This window comes from Pyrus communis, chromosome 5 (genome assembly GCF_041283825.1).
Source record: "Pyrus communis isolate YQ-2024b chromosome 5, ASM4128382v1, whole genome shotgun sequence".
NCBI classification, from domain to species: domain Eukaryota; kingdom Viridiplantae; phylum Streptophyta; class Magnoliopsida; order Rosales; family Rosaceae; genus Pyrus; species Pyrus communis.
In genome coordinates, this window is record NC_142569.1 from 23,605,817 (window position 1) to 23,623,808 (window position 17,992).

A 17,992-nucleotide genomic window follows, 5' to 3' on the forward strand; every position below is an offset into this window, starting at 1 on the left:
AAGAAAGTAAAGGGGGGTTTTGATTTGACGAAAATTGAAATAACAAAACAAGTTATAAAACTAGGCAGATTGTAAAACGAATTTTGGAAACAAGATGATGGATGGATTAGTTAGAGGTCCATTCTCCACACATGACACATTTATATATGAATCGATTTTCCAATTGCTTTTCATTAACTATGATGCTCAACACCCCAAGTTAGCCGTGGACAGCAGTTTTCTAACTTTCAAGTTTTCCTTAAGTTATTGAATTGGATGGGAATGCGCATACAACAACTCAAAACATTCTCTAAAAGTCCCGTACTTGAAAAGCACAATAAAGGTACAATCAAAGATCATTAAGTTTAATGAAAACTATAAGTATTGACGAGGCAATTGTTACTATGAAAAGCATGAAACTCTTGCCAAGAATTCAATTAACGCGGTTGTGACTAGCAACCTTCACTACTCATGTTTATAAACTTGTGACGATTAGGTGAAACTTATTTATAAACTAGCATCGAGTTTATGCATGAAGACTAAGTATGCATCCCTAATCAACATACAAAATCAAGTTTTTAATAAACAGATAATTGAATTGAATTCACAACTTAACAAATTACAATTGGAAGAAATCAATTCATATTTCAAACATGTTCATGGCTTCAAACTTTCCCCTAACTAATTAGGGGTTTAGCCACTCATGATTACAGCAAACTTAGAAAGTAATAGCAAAGTAACATTGAAAACAAGAACGAAGTACACCTAAAACACTCAAATCTGCAAGCATGAACGTTTTAGGCCTCCTTCCTCTCCTAGTTGCTGCGGCACAAGGGGTTATGGTGAGTTTTGGGGATTATGGATGATGTAGAATGATGTGTTTAGGATAGGGATGGATGTAGGGGACGGCAAGGGTTGTTTTTGGGCAGAAAGTATGAAGAATGGTGAAGTATGGATGTGTTAGAGGGAGGGGATGAATTTCTGGCGTGAATGGTGAATGAATGAATGTTTTGTGGCTGCAACAAGGAGGTTTATTAATAGGATTTCAGGAAATAAAACCCTAGGTTATTTAGGTAATCAGAAATTAAGTCAAAAGCTCTTTGAAATAGGAAATCAAATCAGAAATCTAAGGGAAGGTAGTGAATAGGTGCGGCAAGGCAATAAAACACAAAAGGAATGTGTTTTAATGCAAGGAAACAGGAAAGAAACATCTCCCTTGCACGGCAAGGAAGAGGGTATGTCAAGGGAGGTGCACGGCAAGGCTTTTAAGAAATAAGTAAGTGTTTTAATTCCCTAAATCAATTCTAAGAATCAGGAATTAAGTTAAATCCCTTTAGAATAGGTAATTGAAATCAGGAATTAGGGGAAAAAGGCTAAGTCTTGCGGCACAAGGGAGGAAAAGAAAGGGAAAGTGCAAAACTTGCAGATTTTGGGAGAAAAGGAATGTATAGGTTCGGCTGAGAAAAGAGAAAGGATTTAAATTCATAAATTTGGAGAGAAAAAGGAAGGTAACTCACGGCACAATTTAGGACATGTCTAGGGCTTCTAGAACATGTGATTTAGTCAACCAACATTATTTGGAAACTTGCACAATTGGAAACCTTTCAAGAATAGAAACTCCCCATAATGGAAACTGGTTTCCAAATCTTGATTCCTCCTTCTTCCATCGATTCTAGGCTCACTTGGTCTTCAATTTCGTCCAACACTTTGGCTCCAAGCACAAGCTATCCATCCTTAGCCCAAAAATGCTCCAAAATGCACTTCTTTGCTCCTTTAGCCCTTAGAACCTGAAAACATACGAAAATGGCTTAAAAGACTTAAAGAACTAAGAAATAACAACGTAAATGCACAAGAACAAGCCAACTAAGTCGCCTAAATATGCTCCTATCAAATTCCCCCACACTTAGCTTTTGCTAGTCCTCGAGCAAAACAAAACAACAAAACAACACGAAACTAGACAAAACAAACAAAACACAACCTAAACCTTCCAACATTTGCCTCAGGGATTTCCAATGCACATGACATGTTAAAATTCATTATCTCCACATATTGTAGTCATCTTCCCACTTAAGTACATTCTTAATCATAGTCACCACATACTAGTTCACAATTAAGCATTTAAAACCATGTTTTGAATGTAGTAACATGCCTTAGAGAATTTGCTCAATTCCTTACAAGATATGCACTCAATTTTCACTCAGATTTTCTAACTACACACCCTAATCTAGTTATATGTGAGAAGATTGATGTAAACATGAGAACGAACACTCACATATATGTATCACAAAGAAAGCAATTTTTGGAGTTAATAAGCATGTTTAGATATGATCTCATGAATGGAATGCTACTACTTAGATGCGAGAACCACTGACACCATATGCTCATACCAAGTTCAACTCCACAAATTGAAACACATAACACTCAAGATTGAAGTCACGGGTTGTAATGGGGCTTGGGGTGTTTGGCTAACAAAGAAGTGATATGGAAAACAAAGGTTCTTAAAGAAATAGTGAGCAAAGCATTTGAATCAACTTAGAATTCACTTTCGAATGCAAACTCAACTTTTGAACAAAAGGGGAGAATGTAGACAATTTAGGGCCAGATTTGGTGTTTTGGACCCTTTCTTCAACATTCAACACTTCATCACTCATTCTTACATCTTTTCAAGCTCTTTTTCCTTTCTTTCTTTCTTCTCTTTTCTGTTTTTCTTTTTCATACATTTTTCACAACTTTTTTCTTTTCTTTTGAATCTCAAAACATACATATAAACTTAAGAACAAACATTCCCTCCCCCACACTCATTTTCTTGCATAATGTAACTCAAAAGGAATTCATTTAAGTCATGCTCACTATCTTTTAGGAACAAAAGTTGTGGACTGTCCTAAACTAGGCTAGGTGAGGATAATGTGGGTTAACAAAGAATAAAGGCTAAACAAGGCTCAACGGGGTTAACTTAAACATAAAATGAGGTAGGATACATGGCAATTTGGCTTTGGTGGTGGTCACTACACAACTTCTTCTTGAATATGTGTTATGTAAATCAATAACATGCTTCGAATGAAATGGGCATGAGTTCTAGCATTTGGAACTATATGATGAAACGCCTTCTAAGTAGTAACCAAGCAAAGAATAATGAGATCATGCAACGACTTTAGAAAACAATAATGCACAGATTTTTAACTCTCCAAATAACGTTTAGGCTCAAGTCTCACAAGGTTGTAGCGTTTGTTTGAGTTCCTTCCTTCAAGCATGTTACAAAAACGAATTTTTTTCTTTTATGATTGCATGTGAAGTCATACATTATAACCATAACCAAGCATATACCAAGAGTAAATCAAACTTTTCTCCATGTTTATGACTCTTTTTAACAGTCATGCAATTACAAACCAAATCCTCATCATTGTGTTGGAAGGTATCCTAAGACACAAACACACAAAAACGACTCAAAACACTTTTTTTAGGCTTTTCAAAACATGTTTGTCAAATTTTTATGTGATTTTCGGAGTTATAAAACAAAACACACTAAAACACTCTAAAACAGCTTAAAAACACTTTAAAACAGCAAGGAACAACACTTGAAGTTATGGGTGATAAAATCCCACGAATTTGCATCAAATATACTTAGTTACCCCCCCCCCCCCCCCCCCCCCCCCCCCCCCACACTTAAATCAAACATTGTCCTCAATGTTTTAAACACAAATTCACACAAAACACAAGTAAACACACAAGCAGCAACTAAACAACAAATCATGGCAGATTAGAAACAACAACAAAGAGAAGGGTTTGAGGAACGCAAATCTGGAATTTGGGGGATTCCTAGGCCTTCCTTTGTTGAATGGATGGGTTGCCTCCCATATAGCGCTTGCTTTAACGTCGTACAGCCGGACGAAGAACACTTTCACTCCAAGTTGGAACCCACGGCATGCAAGGGAAGCTCTTCCACAACATGCTCCACAAAGTTCTCATAATAGGGCTTCAATCTATGTCTGTTCACCTTGAATTCTTGCCCAGTTCTCAAACTCTTAATTTGGACTGCACCATGCACAAAAAGATTAGTAATAACAAAAGGACCAACCCACTTGGAACGTAACTTACCAAGGAAAAGACGAAGACAGGAGTTGAACAACAACACTTTCTGCCCTATTGTAAAAGTCTTGCCTCGAATCATCTTATCATGGAATGCCTTGGTCTTCTCTTTGTAAATTCTAGCATTCTCATAAGCTTCATGTCGTATTTCATCAAGTTCACATAATTGAAGCTTCCTATGAATTCCAGCTTGGTCCACATTCAAATTGAATGTTTTGATAGCCCAATGAGCTCTATGTTCTAATTCCACAGGTAGATGACATGGTTTACCATAAATAAGACGAAAAGGAGACATACCAAGGGGAGTTTTGTACGCTGTCCTATATGCCCAAAGAGCATCATCCAAACGCAAGCTCCAATCTTTTCTATTTGGACCAACGGTCTTTTCCAAAATCTGTTTGATCTCTCTATTGGACACCTCGGCTTGGCCATTGGTTTGGGGATGGTAAGGTGTGGAAACCTTGTGCGTCACATGGTACTTCTTGAGTAAGGCTTCAATGGTACGGTTACAAAAGTGAGACCCCCCATCACTGATTAGCACCCTAGGCATTCCAAATCTTGAAAAGATATTAGTTTTCACAAAATCTGCCACAACTTTAGAATCATTAGTTCGAGTGGCTTTCGCTTCCACCCACTTTGAAACATAATCAACGGCAAGCAATATGTAATTGAAACCAAAAGATGAAGGAAACGGACCCATAAAATCAATTCCCCACACATCAAAAATTTCAACAACACAAATGGGTACCTGCGGCAATTGATCTCTTTGGCCTATATTACATGTCCTTTGGCATCGATCACAAGCTAAACAAAAGGTTCTTGCATCTTTAAACAAAGTAGGGCAATAAAAACCACATTCAAGAACTTTTAAAGCTGTCCTTTGGGTGCCAAAATGACCCCCACTAGCATATGTGTGACAAAAACTTAAAATTGAATGAAAATCTGATTCATGCACACATCTCCTTATAATCTGATCTGGGCAATGTTTCCACAAGTATGGGTCATCCCAAACATAAAATCTAGCATCCTTTTTAAGTTTATCACGTTGGAATTTGTTTAGGGTGCTAGGAACTTGTCTAGATACCAAATAATTGACCAAATCGGCATACCAAGGGGTACTTACTTGAATGGACAGAAGTTGCTCATCGGGAAACGTTTCTAAAATGGGAGTGGGCTCTTCCTCACGCACCATTCTACTTAGGTGGTCAGCCACCACGTTTTCACACCCTTTCTTGTCTCGAATTTCAAGATCGAACTCTTGAAGTAGGAGCATCCAACGAATGAGTCTTGGCTTGGCCTCTTTTTTCGTGAAAAGATACCTCAAGGCTGCATGGTCAGTGAAAACAATGACTTTAGTACCAAGAAGATATGATCTAAACTTATCTAATGCAAATACAATAGCCAAGAGTTCTTTTTCGGTTGTAGAATAATTTAGTTGTGCATCATTCAACGTCCGTGAGGCATCGTAGATGACATGCGGCCTCTTGTCTTTTCTTTGCCCTAAAACAGCCCCTAGAGCGTAATCAGAGGCGTCACACATCAACTCAAAAGGGAGACTCCAATCAGGGGGAGCAATGATTGGTGCCGTGGTCAACAACTCCTTGAGTTGATTGAATGAAGCCGTGCACTCCTTGGTGAATTCAAACGCCACTTCTTTTTGTAGGAGACGGCAAAGAGGTGCAACTTTTGAGAAGTCTTTGATAAACCTACGATAGAATCCTGCATGGCCAAGAAAAGAACGAACCTCTCTAACCGAAGTTGGAGAGGGTAAGTGACGTACAAGATCTATTTTGGATTTGTCTACTTCAATGCCGTTTTCAGAGATGATATGACCTAAAACTATGCCTTGTTTAACCATGAAATGACACTTTTCCCAATTAAGAACAAGGTTAGTTTCAACACAACGTTTTAGAATCAAACTCAGATTATGCAAGCAACCATCAAAAGAATCACCAAAGACACTGAAATCATCCATAAAAACTTCAATGATTTTCTCAACATAATCAGAAAATATACTCATCATGCATCTTTGAAATGTAGCAGGTGCATTACATAAACCAAAAGGCATGCGACGATATGCAAATGTACCAAAAGGGCATGTGAAAGTGGTTTTTTCTTGGTCCTCGGGTGCTATGACAATTTGATTATAACCAGAGTAACCATCAAGAAAACAATAAAAAGCATGACCCGCTAACCTTTCAAGCATTTGGTCAATGAACGGCAATGGGAAGTGGTCCTTCCTTGTGGTGGCATTTAGCTTTCTATAGTCGATGCACACCCTCCAACCAATTTGAATGCGTGTAGGAACAAGCTCATTTTCGGCATTTTCAACCACAGTCACTCCGGACTTCTTTGGAACGCATTGCACGGGTGAAACCCACCTGCTATCAGAAATAGGATAAATCACTCCATAATCAAGTAATTTGATTACCTCTTTCTTCACTACTTCCATCATTGGAGGGTTGAGACGGCGTTGAGCCTCTCGAGATGTTTTGGACCCCTCCTCTAGAAGTATGCGATGCATGCACATAGTAGGGCTAATTCCCTTTATGTCGGCCAAAGTCCATCCAATTGCCGTTTTGTACTCTTTAAGCACTCGCACCAATTTATTCTCCTCTTGTGCCGTGAGTGAGGATGAGATGATGACGGGCAAAGTCTCATCCTCGCCCAAAAACACGTACTTCAAGTGACTAGGCAACGGCTTAAGTTCAAGTGTAGGTGGCTGCACAACTGAGGGAAGCATCTTATTAGCCGAAACTGAACTTAAAATAGGGTCCAAAAACTTACTTGAATGTGATGGCAAGGACTCGAGGGCAGCCACCATTTCAATCATATCCTCACTAGGGGGCACGGCCAAGGCTTCCTCATGCATGCCGTGGGGTTCCTTGGTGGGTGCTTCTATGTTTTGCATGTCCCTTCCTTGTGCAATGACCAATTCAAGTGCATCGTCCTTCAAATTGTCCAAATGGTCCTGCGCCAAAGAGTCAATTATATCAATAGCAAAACACGAATGATTCTCACTAGGGTACTTCATAGAATCAGAAAGATTGAAATTAATAACTTCCCCATCAAATTCCATTGTCAAAGTGCCATTAAATACGTCAATCTTCGTACGAGCAGTTTTCATGAATGGCCTTCCAAGGAGGATGGGCAGTGAAGGGGTATGTTCGGATTCATCCATTTCAAGCACATAGAAATCCGCCGGAAAGACTAAATGATTGACCTGCACTAACACATCTTCCAAAACTCCCTTTGGATAGGCGTTAGATCTATCAGCCAATTGTATAATAACACCATCATTTTTCAATGCTCCTAGATTCATAGATGCATAAATTGAATATGACATTTATTGATGCACCTAAATCTAACATGGCAGATTCAAAACGAGTATTACCTATGACACATGGAATTGTAAAACTACCCGGATCCTTGCATTTAGGGGGCAGTTTTCTTTACAAGATGGCTGAGACGTTTTCACCCACTTTTACAACCTCCTTGGTCGAAATCTTCCTCTTATTAGTGCAAAGTTCCTTCAAGAACTTGGCATACCTCGGGACTTGCTTGATTGCATCCAAAAGAGGGATATTGACTTGAACTTTCCGAAACGTCTCGAGAATGTCCTTTTCGGCTTCCTCTTTCTTTGTTTGCATGAACCTACTAGGAAAAGGCACATTCGAAGGAAAAACATTAGTAGGAATTGAACTTAACACGTTTTTACCTTTATTGGACAGATTGGATGGTTTAGGGTCACTAGAAGCTTGCGGCAAAGGGAGTTCCACCCTTGCCGTGGGTTTGGTTGCTTCCCCCTCTTCAAAATGCAGTTTTTCATCCTCTTTGTGACCTGTTTTTGATGAAGAACCTGCCCCAACTTCTTTTCCGCTTCTCAACACTATGGCTTTTGCAGATTCGAATCCACCTTTCAGATTCACTTGTGTTGAACTTGGTAACTTACCTTGTTCTCTACTAAATTGCCCCATGAATTGAGCCATTTGTCCCACTTGTCTCTTCAACTCCGTCACCTCTCGAGCTTGATTTTGTACCTCATTGGCGTAGTTTTGCATGTCCTTGGTTTGTTTTTCTTGCCCCTGCGCCAATGTAGTTAGTAATTGAATAACTTGAGAATTATCAGAAGACGAACCTGAGTTGTTTTGGGACGATGGTGGTTGGTTGGATTGATATGGCCGTGGGAACCCAGGGGGGTTTTGTTGAAATCCCCTTTGTGGTGCAGATTGTTGGGGTTCTCTCCACTTGAAATTAGGGTGATCTCTCCATCCAGGGTTGTAGGTGTTGGAGTATGGATCATGTTTGGGTTGGTTTTGGCCTTGGAAACCAATGGCATTGGCAGATTCCCATCCTCCATTCTCTATCAACTGAGGGCATGTCTCGGATGGATGCCCTTGCATTGAACACACGCCACACTCTTGATTTTCTTGTGGTTTTGACCACTTGACAACCTGAGACACAAGAGAAGTAAGATTAGCCAATTGTGATTGAATATCAGAAATTGCACTTACCTCATTCACACTTTGTTGCCGTGGCCCCTCTCTTTGTCCAACACCTTCATATTGTTGAGCGTTGTGTGCTCGGTTGGCAATTAGAGCTTTGGCATCTAACAAAGTCTTGTCCACTAATGCACCACCCACTGAAGCATCTAGCATTTGATGTTCCATGGGAAGGAGTCCCTCGTAGAAATATTGAATGAGCAGCTCCTCCTTCATTTAATGCTGTGGACATGAAGCAACAAGTGATTTAAAACGTTCATAATAAGATGGAAACGACTCACCTTGATTTTGTTGGATGCCACTAATTCGTTTCCTCAAGAGAATGATCTTGGCAGTGGGAAAGAATTTCTCTAAGAATGCACGTTTCATACTTTCCCAAGAATTAACAGTTCCAGGGGACAATTCAAACAACCAATCTTTGGCCTTGTCCATAAGTGAGAATGGAAAGGCCTTCATCTTCAAAATACTCCCATCCACGTTGATGGGTGTCATACTTGAGCAAACTACTTCAAATTCCTTAAGATGTTTGTTAGGATCTTCCATGGACAACCCATGGAATTTAGGAATATGATGTAATAAACTAGACTTAAGTTCAAATTCTTCCGTCTTACCTTCAGCTGCCGTAGGGTATTGTATGCATAAAGGAACGGCATTGCCCATACCTGAGGCAGAGAGCTCTTTGATGGTTCGATTGTCCACGGCCATGGTTTGTATTTCCTCCACAACCTGTGCCGTGGCTTCTCCTTCCTCACCACCTTCGTCAAACTCGGATGTAGAGCTAGAAGATGGTGGGTTAGGGTTTTGTTGATGCTTTTGCTTCCTCAAGGTCCGCTCAAAATCGTCGTCAAAGTCAAGGATGTGCTTACTAACAGGTTTTGAACTCCTAGTCATAAACTAGGACCTAGAAACAAGAACAAAAAATAGGGTCAGTAACTAAAACGAAAATACATGAAAAAGAAATAAAAGAATTAACGAGGGATTAGCAAAGTTGCTAATCCTCGGCAACGGCGCCAAAATTTGATGCGAAAATAGTTAAGCACACAAATTAACCCTCTTGTTGTCAAATTGTAGTAAGGATGCAAGTAGGGATCGTTCTAGACCGGGGATTAGGAGGGCTTGCTAAAACCTCTAAACTGACTCAAAAACATAAAAACAAAGTTAAAAACGTTCACAAATACTCAAAGGACTCAAAACAGGTTCAAAAGACTCAAAACTGCCTAAACACACTAAATAGGCAGTTTCTGACCTTAACACAATTTTGGACGAATTTAAGATTATGGTTTGATTCAAAACACTTTAAAACACAAACTAAACAGATTCTAAACCCTATAGAACAAGAAAGTAAAGGGGGGGTTTTGATTTGACGAAAATTGAAATAACAAAACAAGTTATAAAACTAGGCAGATTGTAAAACGAATTTTGGAAACAAGATGATGGATGGATTAGTTAGAGGTCCATTCTCCACACATGACACATTTATATATGAATCGATTTTCCAATTGCTTTTCATTAACTATGATGCTCAACACCCCAAGTTAGCCGTGGACAGCACTTTTCTAACTTTCAAGTTTTCCTTAAGTTATAGAATTGGATGGGAATGCGCATACAACAACTCAAAACATTCTCTAAAAGTCCCTTACGTGAAAAGCACAATAAAGGTACAATCAAAGATCATTAAGTTTAATGAAAACTATAAGTATTGACGAGGCAATTGTTACTATGAAAAGCATGAAACTCTTGCCAAGAATTCAATTAACGCGGTTGTGACTAGCAACCTTCACTACTCATGTTTATAAACTTGTGACGATTAGGTGAAACTTATTTATAAACTAGCATCGAGTTTATGCATGAAGACTAAGTATGCATCCCTAATCAACATACAAAATCAAGTTTTTAATAAACAGATAATTGAATTGCAATCACAACTTAACAAATCACAATTGGAAGAAATCAATTCATATTTCAAACATGTTCATGGCTTCAAACTTTCCCCTAACTAATTAGGGGTTTAGCCACTCATGATTACAGCAAACTTAGAAAGTAATAGCAAAGTAAACATTGAAAACAAGAACGAAGTACACCTAAAACACTCAAATCTGCAAGCATGAACGTTTTAGGCCTCCTTCCTCTCCTAGTTGCTGCGGCACAAGGGGTTATGGTGAGTTTTGGGGATTATGGATGATGTAGAATGATGTGTTTAGGATAGGGATGGATGTAGGGGACGGCAAGGGTTGTTTTTGGGCAGAAAGTATGAAGAATGGTGAAGTATGGATGTGTTAGAGGGAGGGGATGAATTTCTGGCGTGAATGGTGAATGAATGAATGTTTTGTGGCTGCAACAAGGAGGTTTATTAATAGGATTTCAGGAAATAAAACCCTAGGTTATTTAGGTAATCAGAAATTAAGTCAAAAGCTCTTTGAAATAGGAAATCAAATCAGAAATCTAAGGGAAGGTAGTGAATAGGTGCGGCAAGGCAATAAAACACAAAAGGAATGTGTTTTAATGCAAGGAAATAGGAAAGAAACATCTCCCTTGCACGGCAAGGAAGAGGGAATGTCAAGGGAGGTGCACGGCAAGGCTTTTAAGAAATAGGTAAGTGTTTTAATTCCCTAAATCAATTCTAAGAATCAGGAATTAAGTTAAATCCCTTTAGAATAGGTAATTGAAATCAGGAATTAGGGGAAAAAGGCTAAGTCTTGCGGCACAAGGGAGGAAAAGAAAGGGAAAGTGCAAAACTTGCAGATTTTGGGAGAAAAGGAATGTATAAGTTCGGCTGAGAAAAGAGAAAGGATTTAAAGCCATAAATTTGGAGAGAAAAAGGAAGGTAACTCGCGGCACAATTTAGGACATGTCTAGGGCTTCTAAAACATGTGATTTAGGCAACCAACATTATTTGGAAACTTGCACAATTGGAAACCTTTCAAGAATAGAAACTCCCCATAATGGAAACTGGTTTCCAAATCTTGATTCCTCCTTCTTCCATCGATTCTAGGCTCACTTGGTCTTCAATTTCGTCCAACACTTTGGCTCCAAGCACAAGCTATCCATCATTAGCCCAAAAATGCTCCAAAAGGCTCCAAAATGCACTTCTAGGCCGGGGATTAGGAGGGATTGCTAATCTAATGAAAATTGACTCAAAGATGTGAAAATATGCTTTAAAACACTTTAAATAAACTCACAAGACTCTTACTAACTTGTATGACCAAAAACAAATTTTAAAGACTCAAAACAACTCAAAACAACCAAAAAGACTCAATTTAGACTCTAGGACTTAATTTGGACGAAAATACACTTAGTTTTGACTCTAAAGACTCAAAAAGACTCTTTTGGACAGATTTGGAACAAGTAAGAAAAGGGGTTTTGATTTTGGACGAATTTAAAAGAAAACAAGTAACTTAAAACTTTAAAATAGATTTTGGACGAATTTAAGAAAAACTAATGGATGATGGGATAGCCAAGGGATACTTCTCCACACATGATACTTTCAAACATAAATTGATTTCCCGTTGCTTTTCCGATAAACCATGAACCTCAACACCCCAGATTAACCGTGACATCACTAATTAACCCTCAGATTTCCCTTAAGTTAGTGGATTGGATGACATCATACGACAACCCAAAGCATTCTTCAAAAGTCCCCTACATGACATCATAATAGAGATACGGTCAAAGATCATTACGTTCAATCGAAATCATAAGTATTGACAAAGCACTTGTAACTATGACATCATGATACTCGTGCTAGGAATTTACTTAACATGATTGTGAAAACAACCTTAACTACTTGTGAATATAAGTTTGTGACGATTATGTGAAACACCCTTATATTCTAGCCCCAAATTCAAGCATTCAAATTAAGTAGGCCTCCCTAATAAACATACAAGAATAAGTTATCCATCAAATAGTTAAGTAAATTGCGTTCACAATTTATGAAATCACAACTGGACTTTATCAACTCATATTATAAATGTAATCATGGTTTCAAAGCATCCCTAGGCTAAAACGAGTTTAGCCTCTCATGTTCATGACAAAACAAAGCAACATAGAATTAAACATTGAAAACAAAAGATAGATTACACCTAAAAACGTCCAACACTCCAACTCGAATGCACAAACGCCCAAGGCTTGGTCTTCCTTCTCCTCTTCCTTGCTAAGTCACGGCACAAGGTCTAGGGTGGTTTTGTGGATGATTTTATGGGTTTTGGATGGATTTAGGCAGGTGGGGTTGATGCGAGATTTATACGCGCATAAATTAAACCCTCTTTTTATCGATTGTAGTAAGTATGTAAGTAGGGATCGTTCTGGACCGGGGATTAGGAGGGATTGTTAATCACTTGGATTTGACTCAAAAACGTAAAAACAAAGTTAAAAACGTTCACAAAGGACTCAAAACAAGTTCAAAAGACTCAAAACTGCCTAAAAACACTAACTAGGCAGTTTCTGACCTTAAATCCAATGTTGGACGAAATTAAGTAATATGGCTTGATTCAAATGTAAAAACACAATATAAAACACTAAACTATACTCAAAGAATGTAAAACAAAACACTTAAAACACTAAAACAAACCAAAAGACTCAAAACAGCACCAAAACACTCAAAACTGCCTTAAAAACACAATCTGGGCAGTTTTGAGCATTTTGACTACTTTGGACGAATTTGGGAAATAAAATGAATCAAAACACTTAGAAACATAAACTAAGACACTTTCTAACTAAATTGGACAATAAAGTAAAGGGGGATTTAGGTTTATACGAAAATTGAAATAATGAAACAAATTGCAACTAAAACAGAATGTAAATATGAAATTGATGTAATTGAATGGATGGGAACCTAGTTAAGGGGTTCATCTCCATACATGTTATACTTGCATAATAAAATGATTTCCAATTACATTTCAATAAACCATGAATTCTCAACACCCCAAGTTAACCGTGATGCACTAATTAACCTTCAAATCTTCCTAACGTTATTGAATTGGATGATGCATGCGACAATTCAAAACATTCCCCACAAGTCCTCAACATGAATGCATAGAAGAGGTACAAGCAAGAATCATTACGCTCTATGAAAATTATAAGTGTTGACGAGGCATTCGTTACTATGGATTGCATGAAACTTATGCCAAGAATTCGTTTAACGCGATTGTTTATAAGCAACCTCCACTACTTGTGAATATAAGTTCGTAACTATTAGGTGAAACTCACTTATATTCTAGCGTCATATTCATGCATGAAAATTAAGCGTGCACTCTCAATAAACATACATAAATAAGTTATCAATCAAACGGTTAAACAAATTGAAATCACAACTTATGAAACGCAATTAGAAGTAATCAAATCAAAATGCAAGCATAAACATATATTTCGAATCACCCCCTAACCAAGGGGGGTTTATTTCCTCATAACTTTGAAATCAAAGAAACACCTAAACATTCCAACAACTCAAACTTGAATTGTATGAACGTTTAGGCACTCTTCTCTTCCTCGTTGTTGTAGCACAAGGTCTAAGGTGAGGTTTGGTGGTGTGAATGGTTTGGGGAGTGGTGTAAATGGAAGGATGGTGTTTGGATTGTAAGGGAAGCTCACGGCACAAAGGGGGAAGTGTTTGTGGTATGTACAATGGAATGGAAGTGTTTGTGGAATGGGTGAATTTCTGGCACAAAGGCCTTATTTCTGTGGTGAATGGATGTGAATGAGAATGAATGCAATGGATGCTTATTTATAGGTGAAATGGGGGGAACATGACAGCTAGGTTATGATGATGAATGCATGTGCAAAGTTGGTTGAATGATTATGAGTGCATGTGGCTGAAATAGCATGTGGAATGGTTGGAAATGCAAGGAGAATGCATGTGCACGGTTTTGGGAGAGAATGGGAGTGCAAGTGGCTGAAATGTTAGAGGAACAAGTGCATGTGGCTGCATTGTGGTGCAATGATGGAGGAACAATCTGAAAATGCAAGGTATGGCTGGAATGATTGTGTTTGTTTGAATGTGCATGTGATTAAATTAAAGGATGCAAAGTAAATAAATAATGAATGCATGTGTTGAATTATGAAGATGCATGTGCAATGAAGTGGAATGACAATCTGAAATGGGATAGGTACCCACGGCAATGATGATTTCTGGTGGTGTTTGGGTGTATGTTTGAATGGTGCATGTGGGTGAAGGTGTGGCTGCATGTTTGAATGATTAAAGGGACATGTGGGGGTGGAAATGATGAATGAAATGCATGTGAATGACAGCTAGATATGTTGATGAATGCATGTGACTTGTTTGTGGTGAGTGAAAATGCAATCTGAAATGGGAGAGCATGTGGATTAAAGGGGGAATGGTGGCTGCAAAGTGAATGAATAATGAAATGGGAAAGCATGTGCAAGGTTTTGGTGTGAATGATTGAATGTGCATGTGGCTGCAATGGATTAGGAATCCTTCAATTTCGTCCATCCTCTTGGCTCCAAGCATATGATATCCATTCCAATCTCTAATTTGCTCCAAAAGGCTCCAAAAGGCATCCTTTTGCATACTTTGCCCTTAGAACCTACAAACACACGAAAATAGCTTAAAGTACTAAAATAACTAAAGAAACATAACGTAAATGCACGAGAACAAGCCATTTAAGTCGCATGAATATGCTCCTATCAAATACCCCCACACTTATCTTTTGCTAGTCCTCGAGCAAAACAAAACAAAAGAAACCAAAAACAAAACAAAACACAATCTAAACCTTCCAACATGAATCTCAGGAATTTCAAATGAACATGACACAATATAGAACATCATTCCCACAACATTTAGCTTTCTTTACACTTCAACAAACACTTAATCATAGTCACCATTCACAAGTTCGCATTTAATCAATTAAAACACATTTGGATTGTAGTAACATGCCTTAGAGAATTTCCTCAATTCCTCACTAGAATGCACTCTATTTTCACACAGATTCTCTAACTTCACACCCTACACTAGGTATATGTGAGAAGATTGATGTAAATATGAATTCTAACACTCACATATGTTATATCAAAGAAAGCATTTTCTGGATTTACGACAATGACATGAATATGATCTCATGAATGGAAAGCTACTACTTAGAACGAGAACCAGTGATTCCATAAGCTCATACCAAATTCAAACTCTACATATTGAATACATAACATCAAGATAGAAGTTGAGGGTTGTAACGGGGCTAAGGGTAATGGTTTAACAAAGAAAGGTAAAGTAAAACAAAGGTTCTTAAAGTAATAGGAAGCGAAGTGATGAAATTGACACTTAAACTCACTTTTAATGGCAGAAATCAACTTTTAAACACAAGGGAAGATTCATGCAACAACTAGGGTCAAATTCACTCTTTTGGACCCTTCCTTCAATAACCAATGCTTGTGAGATCATTCTCACTTATTTTTTTCAACTCTTTTTTTCTTTCTTTTCAACAATTTTTTCTTTATTTCATTCTTTGGCCGTGCCCTATTATCTTCCCCCACACTTATTTTCTGCAGTATATTGATCAAAAAGAGTTCATTCTAAGTCATGCTTCACTATCCTTTAAGAACAAGGGGTTAACAAAGAAAATAAGCTTGAAAAGGCTCAAAAGGGTTAAAACTTACAACAAATAAGAAATATGAAAAGGGATAGGCTTTTTGGCTTTGGCTTGACTAACAACTTCATCTTATTGTATGTTATGCAAACAATATCATGCTTTGAATGAATTGGGCATGAGTTCTAGTATTTGGAACTATAATGAAATGCATTCCAAGTAGCAACCAAGCAAAGAATGATGAGATCATGCAACGACTTTAGAAAACAGGAAATCACAGATTTATACTCTCCAAAGAACGTTATAGGCTCAAGTCTCACAAGGATGTAGCTTTTGTTTGAGTTCCTTCCTTCAAGCATGTTACAAAAACAGATTTTCTCTTTGTAATTACATGCGAATTCATAAGCTATAACCATAACCAAGCATAAACCAAAGCATAAATCATCTTCCAGTCATGTTTACAACATTCTATAATAGTCATGTAATTTAAAACTAAATCCTCATCATTGTGTTGGAAGGTACCCTAAGACACAAACACACAAAAACGACTCAAAACACTCTTTTTAGGCTTTTCAAAACATATTTTTCAAATTTTTATGTGATTTTCGGAGTTATAAAAACAAAACATAATAAAACACTCTAAAACAACTTAAAAACACCTTAAAACAGTAAGGAACAACATTTGAAGTTATGGGTGATAAAATCTCACGAATTTGTATCAACAACATTAGTTACCCCCCCCCCCACACTTAAATCAAACATTGTCCTCAATGTTTTAAGCATAGATTCACACAAAACATAAGTAAACACACAAAAAGCATTTAAACATACTAAACATGGCAGAATGTAATTAACAAAGAGAAGAGTTTAGAGACGCAAATCTGGTTGTGGAATGTAAATTCCATCTTCTCCTTGTTGATTGTATTGAGGCTTTGATCATGGTGATTCCACAGGCTTACTCTTGAACTGCACTGCTCCCATCGTTGATTTTCCTTTGTGCTACTCTTGAACTGGGCAGCAGGCTTCTTTTGGTCTCCCCCGAAGGTCTGAGCTTACTCCTTTGGTCTGTTTCTTTGTTCAATCTTTCCAATTCGTATTGAAAAGGGTTGGAGGATAACTCAGCCTACGTTTGTCTCCACATGCTTCAATGTATCATTTTCACTTGCCTTGCTTGCTCCCCTTGCAGAAGTGGTCCCTTCTCCGGAAGTGTGTCAACCGTTGAAGATGACTACTCGAGAGCAACTCTAGGTAAGCAATCAGGAATGGATTCCAGGCAGTTGGTTCCAGAACAGAAGACTGGCTCCAAGTGCCTCTGATTGCTTTTGTTTACTTTGCCATGCGAGTAATAACAAGGACAAAGAAAAGGACAGGGAAAGAGCATGATATGAGATACTTTTGCTTTAGACCTTGATGATATGAGATACCTTTGCTTTTGAAGAAACGGCGAATGAAGCAGCACATGTATTTGTTGTGGTTGTCTCCACATGCTTCGATCGACCGTTTCCTTCTGCCTCATTTGTACTCCAGGTTTCTGGTATCTTCTTTGGGGGAGAAAAAATTGAGTATTTCAAAAGGCTTCGCTGGGAGTGCGCCCTCAGAGGTGAGGAAGAGTTGGGCATTTTCTTCAGGTTTGCCTTGCCATAAAAAACGAAGGTCGACATATATAGAGATAATATCAAGTGGTGGTATTGTTCTTTTACCCGTGTCGACAAACGTCTCTTCGATTTCTGAACGGACGCCTCTTCGATTTCTGCACGACGCCCCTTCGATTTCTGAACGGACCCCTCTTCGATTTCTGCACGACGCCCCTTCGATTTCTGAATGACACGTAGTAGTGCGTACGCGGCTCTGTCAGAGCTCTTTTGACAAAGTCGCACGCGTTTTCTGAAA